Here is a 14,583-nt window from a genome sequence, read left to right as displayed (position 1 = left end):
AAACTATAGACCTAAATTGTTTTTGAACCAAATCCTTCCCTTCTTCTCTGTAGTTCCACTTTCCAGTGTCTGCTTCATGGATTGACTAGCTCTAGTCTAAGCCCTCGACTCCACTGTATAAACATTTTACTCTCAGCACTTAGCTCCCTACTTCTCACAGAGTCAGACTCAACACAACTATTGCATACCATCTTTGCGCTACTAAAATCCATCATTTTTTTCCTTTGATGTACTAGAAAAGACGTGTCCTCCATATTTCCTGATGGTGTGCACCATAATACCTACCCATGCCACTGTTGCATCAAATTGTTTGTCCTCTACAATCACATTAAAACTATGAGAATGGGATTCATTTACTCAACTATTACAGCTGCATTAAATCAGATAATGGAAACCTGAGTGTGTGATCTTATACTAAGAATAAATTCTCAGTCAAGCTGCACACTAAAACAAAGCTCCCCATGCTTATTAATTTCCCACAGATAGTAGAATGTATCCCAAGCATCACTTCATCCTTATATAATCAAATCTTCTACACTCAATGATCTTATATATTTAATTTCTTATGGCATGAAAGCAAGAGTAGAGGATACTTTCTTCATCTTGGGACAGACTTTGCAGTTGCCACTAATCCAGTCACAAACCTTGATATGCGCATTTACTTAGTTGTTGAATCATTCATCTAAGTTCCTAAGTATTTTTCTATAGATCCACATGCCTTGAAAAAATTGTGATGCAAAATTAACTTACCTCGACTAGTTTTTATTTTATTAAATAGTGTTGCCGAAAAACCATTTTGTTCTTAAGCCCCTTTTGCACTAGCACCAATTTGATTTTCCACCATAAGACCACTACCTGTGACTGTTGACTAAGCCTTTAGGAGTTAATTTTCTCTATTCCCTTCGCAGTCTGAGTTCATTTTATTATATGCTTTGTGCCCTTAGTCTTATTTATACACGAAATGACAAAGTGCCAATAGTAAGGTTTGAGCTCTCTCTATCACAACACTTTTTTTTGTACTTTGTTAATAAACCTCCACGATCTTTCCTCTCAGGTGAAGCCATTTATCACCCTCTGATATGTTTTCGTTTCCAACCTTTCTGTCCTTCATTGATCCAGGTGGATATTTTTTTCCACCTGCCAACTCCACTTGGACCACCACCATTGTCTCTTTCAGATTTTCTGTTTCCTTATTTGTAGCACAATTTACTATTTTTGGCAGTTTTGTGGGTCCCGAACTTCTAGAGCCGTTTTAAGGCCCTAAACGAAATTTTTCGGGAAAACAAGGAGCAAGATGGGAACATGGATTGATGTCGCTCATCCAAAAGTTTTAGTCCTCAGATAGATTTTTCTAACGAGGTATTGTACACGTCAAATAGAGATCGTATGCCAAAGTTACGACCTCAGGAAGTTGACGTACCAATTTACCCAAAACGGGTCCCATAGTTTGGCGCTTCATCTCCTAGGGTTAGGGTTTTGGATGTTTAGGGATTTCCATTGTTTCTAAACAATAAATAGGCCTTTTAGCCTCATTTAACATAGTTCAAAGGCATGTAGCTGCCACATCTCTCCTTAGAGATAAGCTACCATCACCCGAGATAGTTTATTTCCATTCTTGTTTGTAAGCATATTTCAGTATTCTACATTGATAAAATGAAGTATTATTTCTGTTGTATCTCTATATTTATGGTTATCTCTATAATTTTTTGTGTTCCTATTTAAATCCAGATCAGTGGTATCAGAGCAATCTGCTCTTTATCTGTTTCTCTTTACATGTCCCTAACGAGGTTAGGATATAAGGAGTTAGGGCTTGAAGTGGCCGAACCTTTGCAAGACCAACCTCGCAAATCCTGATGGCCTCCCATGGCGGATGAAAAGAAAGATGAGGGGGCAAGATATCCTGTCAAAATCTTTCTCGAAGAGGCCCTCGAGTGACAAAGGAACTCGATGATGGACAACTTTTCCCAGATCCTTCAGCGGCTACCTAGGGGCAACATATCTACTTCCAGCAACTACTTTGGAAGTGCCACACCCTTTAAGGTACAAGTTAACTTTGAAATTCCCATATTTGAGGGTCATATAGTTGCAAACGTTGTAGATAAATGGTTAAATCTGCTAGAAGGGCATTTTTCTATTCATGATTTTTCTAGCTGGGAAAATATTACATTCACTCTTCTCAAAGCCGCCCCCATGTCAAGGATTGGTGGGAAACCTATTGTGAGCATAAGCATGAAAGTACGACCTCACATTTTTTAGCGCACCCACTTTTAATTCGTTCTGGAATGCCATCAAGGAGAATTACTACCCTGTCAAAAGCTATGAGGATAAATACATAAAGTGCACCACGCTGCGGCAGGGAAGGGACCAAGATGTGGTGGAGTTTACCAATATTTTTCATATCATTCACACAAAGTTGGGTATCAAGGATTCTGAGCTGCATTTGGCACTCAAATACGGCAGCTGCCTACACAGGTACATCTAGGATGATATGGAGTTCCTGGACATCTCCTCGCTCGGCACAGCATACTGATACGCTGTCAAGATGAGGCAGAAGTTTAAACAAAAGAAGCGAGAATTTGGATCTGAAAATCCGAAGAAAGGGAGAGGTGCCCCCAAACCATTCAACAAAGGACAAAGCCAAGGTGGGGTGGTTGAGGACAACCCGCCAAGGCTACAAGCAAAGAATAACACTGCAAAGCTGAAGGAGGACACGGGAAAGTGGTGTGAGTTCCATAAGAGCTCCACTCACAACATAAGTGAGTTTCAAGACAAGCAGTCACTGGTGGCCGAGCTAAAGTCTTCAGAATCAGATGCATGTTTAGACTCTGAATCAGAACCCGACAAGGGGAACGACAAAGAGAAGCAGATTATTGATGCGGAGCCCAACACCACCATTGCCACCACGAAGATCCAGAGGAGGAGGAACGCCTCTTCCACTCCCATATGTGGATAAATAGCTCCCCTCTACATTTCATTGTTGACAAAAGGAGCCAAAAGAACCTCATTTCGGCAAAGGTTTTGAAGCGGCTAGACTTATCGACCACAGCATATCCACAACCATACACCATTGGGTGGCTTCACCAAGGACGGGATCTTTGCGTGAGCGAGTAGTGTCGCCTTCCATACAACATCAAGCCCTTCACGGATGAGGTATTGTGTGATGTTGCTCCCCTTGAGGTTTGTGATGTATTATTAGGCCAACCATACTTGTGGAAGCGACATGTTGTATATGAGTCAAGGCCTTGTGCTATTATTGTTACTTTGGCAAATAAGTTGTACAGGATACTGGAGGTAGCACCGCCTACCACCATCTCTTTGGTTACTGCAAAACAATGTAGTAAGCTCATTTTCAAAACTGGGAAATTTGTTTTCTTTATGATACACCCTCAAAGAAAGAAGAATACAGTGGCCACGACCTCTAGACAAGGCCCCTCTTCACGACAACTACAGATGGACAAGGTCGTGGAGGAGTATGAGGACATCTTCACCTCCCCCATAGGGGTTCCTCTACACTGTCAGGTCAAGCACTCCATTGTTTTGACCCAAGGTGCACTGCTGCCCAATGGACCAATCTATCGGTGCTCCGTTCTAAAGAACAATAAAATCAAGAGGATTCAGGAGTTGCTGCAAAAATATTGCATCCACCCGAGTTCATCACCCTATGGGAGCCCAATTGTGTTGGTACAGAAGAAGGATGGACTTGGAGACTCTGTATTGACTATCGGGTGTTGAACAAGATCACTGTCCAGAATAGGTAATCGATCCCACAGATTGACAACCCTCTGGACCAACTAAAGGGGGGAAAATATTTCAGCAAGTTTGTTTTGAAGTCAAGATATCACCAGGTATCAATCGAACCCTCCGATGTGTGGAAGATTGCCTTCAAAGCCAAGGAGGGCCATTTTGAATGGTTGGTTATGCCTTTCGGGTTGACGAATGCTCCTGCAAACTTCATAAGCCTAATGGATGACATCTTGCAGCCATTCACCAACTCATTTGTAGTGGTATACTTGGATGACATCCTGATCTTCAGCCAGAGTTGTGAAGAGCACCTCCACCACATCTTACAAGTTCTCCAAACACTGCGACAACACAAGTTATGTGCCAATTTGGAGAAATGCACTTTTGGATTGACCCAAGTTCAGTATCTGGGATACATTATTGATGAAGAGGGGGTGCATGTGGATCTAGCAAAGATCCAAGGCATTCAGGATTGGCCATCTCCAACCACTCTCAAAGAGCTCCACAGCTTTCTGGGTCTTGCAAACTTCTACCGCAGGTTCGTGTTGGGATTTTCTCATATAACTTGGCCCTTGAGTCAAGTCATCAAGGGACAAGTGAAAGAAAAATTCTTTTGGTCTGAATCTCAACAGAAAGCATTCATATAGTTGAAACATCACCTATTCTTGGCACCAATGCTCGCATTATCAGACTTGCAACAACCATTTGAGATCGAGACAGATGCCTCTCATTATGCTATTGGGGCAGTCCTTACTCAACATGGGCATCTAGTGGCATATCACAGTGAGACACTTTCAGACACAGTTTGGAAGTATCCCACTTATGACAAAGAGATGTATTCCATTGTGCAGGCCTACCGACAATGGAAGCACTACATTTTGGGGAAGGAAATGATCATCCACACAGACCACCAGCCCCTACAGTTCATATAGATGCAAGGCAAGTTGCAAAATGATCACCATCAGAAGTGGTCCACATACCTACAACAGTTCCATTTGAATATCAAGTATAAGAAGGGACGCACCAACAATGTTGCAGATTGCCTCAGTCAACCACCGATCATGGCGTTAACCACCGTGCTCAACTCTTGTGGGCACAATACTTCTGATTAGCCACTTCTCTACAAAAGCAAACCAAAATTCGGCCACACATACCACACACTCTTGGAGGGTCAGCATGTTCCATATTTTCACCTCCATGATGCCCTGTTATGCCACTTGGGTCACCTTGTGTTCCTTCAAGCGAGTGTCCCAAGATGATTTGGGAAGAACACTACAGTCAGGCTATTGAGCATTTCAGGGTCGAGAAAACGATGCCATTAATTCCAAAGTATTTCTATTGGCCGAATCTTCAACAGGATGTCGGGAAGTACATTAAATCCTACACTTCCTGCGTCATTCCCAAACCAACCATCAAGAAGCAAGGCCTCTATACTCTGCTTCCCACCCCTAGTTGACCTTGGGAATCCATCTCCATGGATTACAGGTTAGGCCTTTCTTCTACTAAGCATTAAAACAACTATGTTTATGTGGTCGTCAACATATTCACAAAGATGGCCATTATGGCAACCTGCAAGAAGAATATCATAGCAGAAGCCACTGCTAAACTCTTCTTTGAATGAGTGTGGGTACAATTTGGGATCCCACAGTCTATCACCTAAGATTGGGTCAGCAGGTTCCTCAGTACATTTTGGTCCAGTCTCTGGTCGATGATGGATACCAAACTCACTAAGTCCACAGCCTTCCATCCCCAAACTGATGGCCGGACAGAGGTTGTCAACAGGATGATCGTACACATTCTATGCATGTACAACTCAAAGCATCCATGCACATGGGATGTGAGCCTCCCCTATGTTCAACACAGCTATAAGTGGGCTCTCCACAGCTCAACTAGCCACAACCCTTTTCAGTTGTGCTTGAGATTCCAGCCACTATGTCCCATCGATGTGGCCATGCCATTTGCAACTATTTAGGCAGATTTGCTCATGTCCAGTCCAAAACAGATAAGGCAAACAACTTCACTAAGCACATCCAACATATTTTCCAGCAGGTCCACGACATTCTAGAGAAATCAAATTCCAAGTACAAGCAGCGACATGATCAACATTGGGTGCCACACAAGTTTCAGGTGGGCGACAAAGTCTGGTTGCATTTGCAAAAGGAACGCCTTACCGAAGCCTATTAGAAACTCATACCACTTCAATATGGTCCTTACACCATTTCCAAGGCTAAGGGGGATAATGCGTTTGAGTTCAGAATTCCCCCATTCCTTGGCCTGCACCCAGTGTTCAATGTGGACCGCCTTTGGCCATACTTTCCACCATTACAAGGCACATCTGACAGTGCAAAACAGCTCACACCAACAGAGTTAAATCCAGATTGCATGGAACAAGTTGCAACTGATTGGACCATGGACACACAGATCAAGCACACTCACCAGCAGAATATCCAACTATATCGAGTTGTCAAAGCAATCCAACTCCTTAACCAGGGCAAGTGGCTCACTAGGGACCATGTTCAGCAGAAGTTTCCTCATCTCATGGAGGAACTCAACACAATAGGGACCATTACTTCCTAAGGAGGGAGGAATGATCCAGGTGGATATTGGTGGCCACCCGCCAATTCCACTTGGACCCCCACCATTGTTTCTTTCAGTTTTTTAGTTTCCTTATTTGTAGCACAATTTACTATTTTTGGCAGTTTTTCAGGTCCTGAACTTTCGGAGCTGTTTTGAGGCCCTAAACGACGTTTTTTGGGAAAAATGAGAGCAACATGGTTCAATGAACCACTGTTTCTCATCCCAAAGTTGTAGTCCTTGGATAGATCTCTCTAACGAGGTATTGTGCGCATCAAACAAAGATCGTATGCCAAAGTTACAAGCCCGGGAAGTTGATGTACCAATTTACCCAAAACGGGGCCCATAGTTTGGTGCTTCATCTCCTAGGGTTAGGGTTTCAGATGTTTATGGTTTTCCATTATCTCTGTAATTTGTTTTGTTCCTATTTAAATCCGGATCATCTGTGCCTTGACGCATTTTCTCTCAACACATTTCTTTTGCAAGCCTTGAAATTCCTTTAGGCTCATTCCAGCGAGCTTATCTATCAATGGGATTTGCCAAGACTACTTCTAATTGGTTGATGACTACCATATTGCCATGTTAGCTCCATCATGGCCTAACAATCTCCCCTTGGCGCTTTCTTCATTATGCACCTAAAAAAATTGCTAGTCTCCAACCAGTGGGATGACATCACATTGGTGTCACCTATGCCATGTTTTGACTTGTGAGTGGTCCACGTGTCCACCAAAAATGGGCCTTTTGAGTACCCAAAAATTCTAACACTTTCTTCCACATGTCATGGACCATGTCATGGTGATTTCATTCTCTGACCCCTATTATGCTGTCACTTATCCTCTGTCAAAGGAGAGAGAAAGGTTCCTGTAGCCTTCGGATGCACCAATTTCCTTTATAATAATTTCCAAGGTTTTCAGCATATTTCTTCAAATATTGCTCCTACTCAACTCTCCATCATATGCCTCTTTCTAATATTTTTAAGCTAGCCCTCAACAACCTAAGTGTTTGGAGTGGGGACCTCCCACTCAACTTTCATTAGTCTATGCTCTGCCTTTGTGTCCTGACGCCAGTCTCCTGATGCATTCACTGTGTGCACCTTAAGGTTTCTTCAGGGTTATACTATTGGTCTTACCTCTGATAGGTGGGATCCACTTGCACCAATAAGAGGACTCTCCACTGTACTTCTGGCGGTTGAAGTCAGCCCTCCTGATTGCATCTCGATGCTTTAAATTGTGTACCCTTTGCAAAATTCCATGGTACATTCGTTGAAATAACTCTGTCGGGTGGGCTCTATCTGAGCCAATAAAAAATGCACCCACTACTATGCTATCGAGCGTGTTAGCCCAGTCCTCATTTCGCTTCTCTGCTAAATTTTCCATTGGGTTTAGCAATTCTGCCAAACTTAACTATGCAAAAAAAGGATCTCCAACCATTTTACCTCTGCAAAGTTTGTCTTTTGGGGTCCAGAGCTTTAACTAGCTCTATCTTTTAATCGAGGAGGCCATTTGAGAACTTCCACATATCATTGGAAAACTCTTTCCGAGAAATAAAAATCTATGAAACTTCCACGACCCTTTACATTGATCTCTTGAGGTATAAACTCCCCCAAATCTTGGGACTCTCAACCATCATAGTTATCTTTTTATGGATTTTCCAATAAGCCTGATACTATGATGATTCTCTACAAAATACTGCAACAACCATGGGACTCCCCCTGATCTTGACATGCCAATAATGACAATGGAAACATCTATTTCAACCAACCTCAATGCTAGTCTGTTTGGCATCAATGCCAACATACTGAATTCCACCAACTATTCAGACAAAACAAACTATCCAACAATCACCCCCTTTGGCATTGATGGAAAAAAAGCAAGCTCCCACTAAAATAAGGAATGGTTTTCTCCATTATTGTTCTTCCCCTTGGAACTAATAAACTTCTCCCCCTTTGAAATCAATGGCAAAGTATGCTCCTGAAATGTCCCCGTGACACCTTGCATCCTACTCTTGAAGTGATCCCACAAACTGACTAGGTACCAATACTCACTGTAATGGAGTCATTTGGGTGGAGGCGTCACAACTCTTATTTGATGCCAAAGATATTCAAAGGGTTATCTTGCCAGTGGCTTAGTGAAAAGGTCTACAAATGGCTCTTTAGTGTCCATTTATTCAAGTACAACAATATTATAAGAAACTTGTTCTCTCAAGAAATGAAATTTGATAAGAATGTTCTTGGTCTTTGAGTGCATGAAAAGGTTCTTAGAAATGTTGATAGCACTAGTGTTGTCATGCATGATTGAAATTAGATCAGTCAACTCTACCTCAATGTCCTTTAAGTTTTGCTTCATCTAGAGAATTTGTCAGAAAAAAGTAGCAGTTGCAACATACTCTGCTTGAATTGTTGATAGAGAGATGGATTCTTATTTCTTGTTGACCCGCGATACTAAGTAGTCTCCTAAAAATAATGTTGCACCAGAAGTTCTCATCCTATCATCAATGCTCCCTTCCTAATCAGCATCAATATAGGCCTTTATTTGAAGCTCTGTACTTCTAGCATACCACAACCCATAGTTTTTTGTGCCTTCCAAGTATTTGAAAATCCTTTTCACAACAATCACATGACTTTCACGGGGGCAAGCTTGAAATATGGCCACTAAACCCACTGTTTGTATGATGTCGTGTCTAAATGTTGTGAGGTAAATCAAGCTTATAATCATCAATATGTAGACTGTCTTATTTATAGAAGGTGTCTCATCTTATTTACATAACGTACAATCAGTAGCCATAGGAGTGCTAACTGTCTTGCATTCTTCTAGTCCAAATTTCTTCAATGTTTCTCGTAAGTACTTGGATTGAGAGATGAAGATATCATCCTTTGATTGAGAAATTCATAGCACTAAGAAAAAGGACAATTCTCCTATCATGGACATGTCAAACTCTGTACACATATAGTCTGCAGATTAATGTCTCAATCGATCCAAATCACTGCCGAATATTATGTCATCTACATACACTACCATTGAATCAACAGGTGGTCATCTTTAGACTTTATATATATCTATATATATCTATATATATATATATATATATATATATATATATATATATATATATATATATATATATATATATATATATATATATATATATATATATATATATATATATATTGTTATTTGTAGTGCCCCTCTTAAACCCTTGTTGTTGAAGGTATCTATCCAATCTGGCATACTAGGCTATTGGGGCCTATTTGAGCCCATATAAGGAATTTTTCAGTTTGCAAACAAACCCTTCATTTTTAGTGAGTATGAACCCTTCTAGTTTCCATATGTATACTTCTTATACCAAATATCCATTGAGAAAAGTTAACTTCACATCCATCTGATAAGCCTTGATGTTTTAATGACTGGAAAAAGCTAGAAAAATATTGATAGCTTCTAATCTTGCTATAAGTGCAAAGGTTTCTTGAATGTCTTTCCCCTCTATTTGGGCATACCCTTTTCAAACTAAGTGATCCTTGTTCCTAATCACTTGACCTTGTTCATTTGGCTTATTTTTTAAGACCCATTTGGTGCCTATGGCATTTTTCTCTTTGGGTCTTCAAACAAGCTCCGAAGAGTCATTCTTCTCATTTTGATCCAACTCTTCATTCATTTCCTTTACCCAGGACTTATCCTCACTTGCATGATTTGGATTCTTGGGCTCAATTTGAGATAGCAGAGAAATATTTTGGTAGCTTGGGCTATCATGGAATCTCCTTCTTTTTTGAGCACCTAGTCTTTGATCTCCAATAATTTGACTCGTATGATTTTTCTTCTACACATAACTGGAAGGAGTTTTGGGCATTGGAGTTGCACTTATTTCTTCATCTTCATCATCTGCCTCTATTTCTGCTTGATCTGAGAATCTGGTGGCTGAACTTTCTTCTCCTTTTGAGTTCATGTCTCCTTTGGAAGACTCTGATCATGGTACTATTTCATCCATTACTATGACAATGTAGTATTTGACTCTGTTTGTTTTTTTGTTGAGACATTTGTACCCTTTGCACTAGACTGAGTACCCAAGAAATATGTCCTCATCTATGCGAGGATCAAAATTTTTAGGTTTTTTATCATTCCTTTTGATAAATCATTTTCTCTCAAACACGTTTTAGTTTTACCAATCGAAGTCTCCCCTTCCATAATTCATAGGGAGTCTTATCACTATTAGGCCTGAGTTGTGTTTTGTTTGCTAAGTACATTTTTTCTTGAGTTACTTCTTCCAAAATTGTGTGGGGTGCATCGGCTTCATCCATCATGGTTCTGACCATCTATCAAATTTTTCTATTCTTTCTTTTCGCTACTATATTTTGTTGTGGAGTTCTAGACATAGAATATTGCCTTATTATACCATTTTCTTCGCAGTACTCTTCAAATTCTCTCGAACTAAATTCTTCACCTTTGTCTGATCTTAAACATCTGATATTTAGATATTTCTAATTCTAAACATGAGCTTTGAATGTCTTATAATGTTTAAGAGCTTCTGAGTTTTCTTTTAAGAGCATTATCCTTGTGGCTCTAATAAAGTCATCAATAAATAAAATAAAATACCTTTCTCCTCTTGGGATGTTTTGCTAATATGGCCACATATTTTAGTTCAAATTAGTTCCATAGGTTTAGATGATGTGAACTCCTTTATCTTGAACTGATTCCTTGTCTATTTCCCAAATTGAAAAGACCTGCAGATTGAATTATTATTCCTTGCAGTCTCGGCAATCCTCTTACAACTCCTGTCTTGCTAACTTTTATCAAACTATAAAAATTCATATGACCAAGCCTCCTATACCACAAAAGAGTTCCATTTGTCTTTCTCATTTAGAAACTTACTCTAGATTCAACACACATCTACATATTGTGATTTCTGACTACCTTTCCCACTAGCTTTCCATTCTTTTCATTTCGAATCTCACATTATTTATATCCAAACATCACATGATAACCATTATCATACATTTTACTCACACTTATCAAATTATGCTTGAGACCTTCTACATACAACACATTTTGAGCTTTAGTCTTTTCATCAAGACTGACTATTCCCTTACCATTAATTCTTGTTGGAGCATACTTGCCAAAAATGACATTATTCCCTCTATATTTTTCTTTTAGAGGCAGGAATTTACTCTTATCTCCAGTCATGTTCTTGGAACAACCACTATTCACATACCACTTGTTTCTTGATCTTACATTTCTAGCTCTTCTTATGTTTTGGGAAAGCAGATTTCCATCTATATTGAGATTTAGAAGCATAGTCAAAACAACTTATGCATTCACTTGCCTTATGTCTGAAATTGTTACATTTAAGGCGTTCAACATCATCCATTAGTGGAGAAAAGTAATTTCCATTCCTTGGAGGGGGGATTTTGAGATATAAAATTTTGATACTTTCTGTATCTAAAATTTTCATCTTTTTCAACTCTAACTCTTCTACAATTAATAGTTTTATGTCCAATGATATGGAATTTATAGTGATAACCATAAAACAAATTGGGGTACCTGAAATTGGAGGGTTCATGGTTTTGTGTAGGTTTTTGGTACCTTTGTTGTCTTATTTATTGATTTAATATCCCTTGGTGTGAGTCCTTTGAGAAGTTAGAACTCTTGTTCCTGTGTTCGGTGCCTATTTGGCTAGACTTCTATTTGTCATCATTGAGTCTAGCTTGGAGCACCTTCACATAGTTCTGGGGTTGTTCTTCAAATTCTACGGATTTGAACTCATCTTTCTCATAGATTACTCCCTTGATCCAAAATGTCCTTACCTTGTCTTATTTTCGAGAGACCTTTGACTACTTAGAATGCAATTTATCTTTCTAGTCCCTTCATCAAACCTTTCATCAAGGTCATTCTTGGTCTCTAATTTCTCAAGATTTGTTCTTAGGGAGACAATCTTAGCCTCTATATCCTGATAGTTCTACTCCCATTTGAGAATCATAACATTAAGAATTTATTCCTTATATCTTTCTTCCTCTATCTTGACTTTTAGGGACAAAATATCCTCTTTGCATGGTTCAGATATTATTTCCTTGCCTCTCTTAATCTAATTTTGCTTTAAGAGATTATTTTCTTCTTCAATGTATGTAGTATTTTATTTCTTGGATTCAAATCCAAATGCAATGAGCAACCACTCATTTGACCCATCATCTAAGGAATTCTTGCTATCAGAATCTGGTGTCGAGCTATTCTCTTTGGAGTAGAGCCTCTTCTTCTTAAATATCTTCTTCTTTTAATGTTTCTGAGCTTTTCGTATGACCTTATGATCATGTTCCTTTTCTGTCTTTTGTTTTTAATCATTAGATAACTTTTTAGGTCTTAAATGGGCCTCCTAAGGAATATTATAAAATAATATTGGAAATAATAAAAAGATTATATTAGATCATCAAATTTTAAAGGGAGAAAAGAAAAAAGTACTTTTTCAACTCGTATTTTCAACTTGTCTCCCTATGGTTTTACTCAAATTTCTAGCAGGATCTCCCATTGAAAACAAAATTTAATTCCTCATCTGGGGATTACCCATGTTGAATACTTTTGAAGGGCCCTGATACACGAAAAATGAGAAATACATGAAGAAATGTGATTGCAATCATATTTCTAATGTATTTCTTATTTTTCATGTAGCAGGGTCCATCAAAAGTATGCAACATGGGTACTCATTGCATGAAAAATTTAATTTCACATCCAAGGAGTGTTCCCGCTTGAAATTTGAGTAAAACTATAGGGATATATGTTGAAAATACAATTTGAAAAAGTAGTGTTTTTATTTTTTTATTTTTCAATCTTTTTACTTTTTTACTCCAAAAATGGTTAATTATGCCCCATGGTTGACATCATCATATTGAATGCTATTAGTTCTAAGAAAGTTCATTTTGGTTGTACATTTTTGCTTTGAGGCCCATTTTAGACCTCAAAATTTCTCTAATGGACACTTGGATGCAAAATGTCCAACTCTACCACAATCAAAGCATTTGAAGTGAGGCTTACCTCTATAATTTCTTGAGTCGTTCCTTAGTTTCTTGTTATAATTAACTAGGTCTTGATTAGATTCACAGCTGGAAGAATCTTAATTATCTTTGTGCTCCTTAGTCTTCTTACACACCTTGAAGGTTTCCTCCTTTGGTTCATTCTTCTCTTGTCCTACTCTAATCTCATAGGTTGTGAGAGTACCAAGTAAATGGTCCACTGTGAGACTTCTCATATTAGACACCTATTCAATGGCTGAGATTTTCGCAGTAAATCTCATAGGAAGATATCATAAGACTTTTTGAAAAATTACATCTTGTTTGATAACTTCACCAAGTCCTCTAACCATATTGGTTACATCGTCAAGTTTGAGGAAATACTGTGATATGCTTTTCTCTTCACTCATTCTTAAACTCTCAAATCTCATTCTGAATGTTTGAAGTTTGGACTTCTTAACTCTATCATCTCCTTCATGACTCTGATTGAGCTTGACCCAAACTTCCTTTGAAAACTTATAGTGCATAACTTTTACAGGTTCATATTGACTAAGGCTAAAGAGAATGGAATTCATGGCTTTAGCATTATTCCCATACACCTTTTTATTTTCTGAATCTATGGGAGGGACATCAAGGACATCATAACATAGCAACACAAAGGTCCAAACATCTACTCCTAGGGACATAACTTAGGATTCCATCCTACCTTTCCAAAAGGCAAGTTTGTCCCATCAAAGACAGGATCTTACTTCAGTAAGCATCCTGACTCTCTTGTCTAGACATAATTCCTTATGGGTCTATCTTTCTGTGGTTAAATTGTTAATGAAGGGAACCTCACTTTGGATATACCAATTGTTGAAATAAGGAGTTACTAAGAGGTGGGGGAGGGTGGGGGTGAATCAATAATAGTGAGTTTCTTAATATTTAAGCTCAATTCTTAAATTTCTTTTTGGAGCTTTATCTACTAGGGTTATGGTTTTGGATGTCTATGCTTTCTCATTATTTCTTCATGATAAAATCGCCTTGCGCCTCGTTGTAACACAACTCAAAAAGGTCTGTAACCATCAAATCTCTTCTTAGAGATAAGCTACCACCATTCAAGCTAGTTTTCTTTCATTCTGTATGTAAAAAGTTTCAACATTTCTATTTATTAATTGAAGTTCAGTTTCATTGTATCTTTGTGCTTGATTTTAAATTAGTATTTCATTTTGTTTCGTTATTAAATTATGATCATTCATGGAAACAACAACCCATCATACCCATTTCTAGTTTATCCTAGT

The sequence above is a fragment of the Pinus tabuliformis genome, chromosome X, assembly GCF_031772625.1.
Source record: "Pinus tabuliformis cultivar Carrire ecotype Pingquan chromosome X, CPIR1, whole genome shotgun sequence".
In the NCBI taxonomy this organism is placed as follows: domain Eukaryota; kingdom Viridiplantae; phylum Streptophyta; class Pinopsida; order Pinales; family Pinaceae; genus Pinus; species Pinus tabuliformis.
Note: the sequence above shows the minus strand (reverse complement) of the source record.